This window comes from Berghia stephanieae, chromosome 8 (genome assembly GCF_034508935.2).
Source record: "Berghia stephanieae isolate SIO BIC M18660-M18661 chromosome 8, UCSD_Bste_1.3, whole genome shotgun sequence".
NCBI classification, from domain to species: Eukaryota; Metazoa; Mollusca; class Gastropoda; order Nudibranchia; family Aeolidiidae; genus Berghia; species Berghia stephanieae.
In genome coordinates, this window is record NC_088367.1 from 26,618,370 (window position 1) to 26,620,869 (window position 2,500).

Below are 2,500 nucleotides of genomic sequence, written 5' to 3' on the forward strand. Positions count from 1 at the left end.
ACACCATTGGATTTTAGTGATTTGCAGTATAAGTTATGATAAGGACATAACGACTGTTTCAATAGATCACGACGGCCCTTCAGATCACAGCATTATATCAGCCTGTTTCGTCAATGAAGAATCACATAACAAAAGCTTGTCAATCTTGCGTTTATCACTTTGAAAATATTTGTAAAATTCGGCATCTTCTTAATGAGAGTACTACATAAATTATCGTTCATGCTTTGGTAACCAGCAGATATGATTAATACAACGTTTGCAAATTATTCAAAACAGAGCCGCAAAACATTTGCAAATCTAATGGTCCTATGAATGAAATTCTACATAATCTCCATGGGTTGCCGATTAGTGAAAGAATTGTTTTTAAAACGTCTAGCATTGTTCATAAATGTTTAAATAATCAAGCTCCAGGGTACCTCATGAATCTGTGTCAAAATTATAATCAAACACGACCACTCAGGTCAGCTGAAGACTCTATCTTAATCGTCCCAAAAACTAGATTGTCCCTTGATAATAAGCCTTTTTTGTAGGTGGCCCCATCTTGAGAAATGTACTCTTCCAAGATGTAAAAATAACTATGGATTGTCAGTCTTTCAAAAAACACCTTAAGACAGAACTTTTTTTCCTGGGCGTATGAATAGTTTTACATACTAAGAAGCCTTATATTTAAATTTAATCTAAGTCTATATTATTCTGCTGGCATTGTCACCGGCCGAAACAATGTGAAAATTGTGTGATTCATCAGAACACACTCTCTATTTTGTTTGCTTGTTTGTATATTTTTTTCAATATGGGCAAGTGTTTAGCCAATATCACTTGATTCATCATGTGGCGATAGCAAATTAACTAAGGCTTAAGTTCAATAAATAGTAAGCAAAACGAAACAAAATCCATATTGCATGTGATGCTAACTAATTATTTTGTGTTGGAAAAGTATCAATACTAATATCTTACGAGCACAAAATAACTGATTTAGTCAACGTCCTTACCTAATCCAATGTTAAGCAGAGGCCTACTTGGTCAGAGAGTAGAAAATGCTTATACGAACCATATGTTTAATCAATTGCTTCGCTCAGACTTAAGAGTGATGTATTTTACTAGATCAGTAAAGGATTAAATCTCGTCACACCAAATTATGAGAATGGACCCAGTTGGCTGAGGTGGTCCTTTCATTTCGCATTTTATTAAAATTGTAGCAAATTGTGTCACCATAGAGAGATTTTACAGCTTTCTCTTATGGGATTTTTATTAGAACAATACGAAGTTTCGAATCAAAATTTTATGAAAAAATTGATGTTAAAAATTTATCAATTTTGATTATAAGTCAAAGCACACAAAACTCAATCAAAAATATTATCTCCATGGTGACATACATAATACATTATCTCGTGGAAATTTTCAGACAATTTCATCGGATTCTGGGTAAAATTTAACACGGTATTCCGGACCCCTAGAAAAATGACATATTGAGAAAAAAAAGTCAAATAGCTTTCAGTTTTTCACACTTCTCTTACTACCGGAACCATTTTCGACCGTGTTTTGTCATGCTTTTCTAATAAATTTTGACAAGCTGGACTTCTTTAATATACTTCTAAGATAAAATATCGTTTTCCACCAAAATATCAAAATCAATTTTTGGACCCAAACCCTTCACACTTTTGAAGATTTTGACTTGAAAAATAACATTAAGTTTCGGCAGTGATCTAGAAGCTCTGTAAATAAATCTAAAATAGGTGCAGATGTAACTTCTCGCGGTAAATTGTTCCAATCTGTGATGAGTGTGACAAGATGAGATTTTTCTGAAGTCTTTGGTTGATGTCAGGTGACTGAAACTGTCCCTGTGGGAAGTCCTAGATGTTTATGACAGTGTTTGGAGGTCAGGATTTGAAACGGCCACCAGGTTTTTCTTTCTCTTATACATCCTGGTCAGGCGTGCTGCTTTCCCCCTATTTTGGAGCGATTTCCATTATACCTGGATACCTACCTGGATACCTCTGTATAGAGCTTTTAGACTTGGTGTAGTCTCCTTCGCTCCTCCTCATCTATTAATGATTGGACCAATTTTTATAATTGAACTTGTTTCCTAGGGTGTTGCTTATCTCCAACTCTGCTTTGAATTTATTCAAATTTTTTGCTGATACTGTGGTTTCTTGTAGTTTATTCCAGTTATTTACAATTCTAGATGAAAAAAAGTTCCTTCTTTCATTTGTTTTAAAACGTTCTTTTTTCAGTTTCTTGCTGTTTCCTCGTGTCTGAATGTTCTTGTTTGGTTTAAGGAATCCTGCCTCTACCCTGTCTATTCCCTTTACTATTTTATATGTTTGGATCATATCTCCCCTTCTTCTCCTGTAATCTAAGGTCGGGAGATTTAATTCTTTCAATCTCTCACAGTATGTTTTGTCTTTCAGGTGTGTGATAAGTTTTGTTGCTCTCCTTTGCACTCTTTCCAAACTGTCTTTGTCTCCCTCAAACTTCGGATACCATATGCAGTTAGCATATT

General features: G+C 34.6%; 1 protein-coding gene across 3 annotated transcripts in view; it reads left to right on the forward strand.

Annotated features, from left to right (window-relative positions):
* The window catches only part of LOC144978436 (uncharacterized), a 63,091-nt gene that overhangs the window by 53,716 nt on the left and 6,875 nt on the right, over positions 1-2,500 (forward strand). The window lies entirely within an intron of this gene.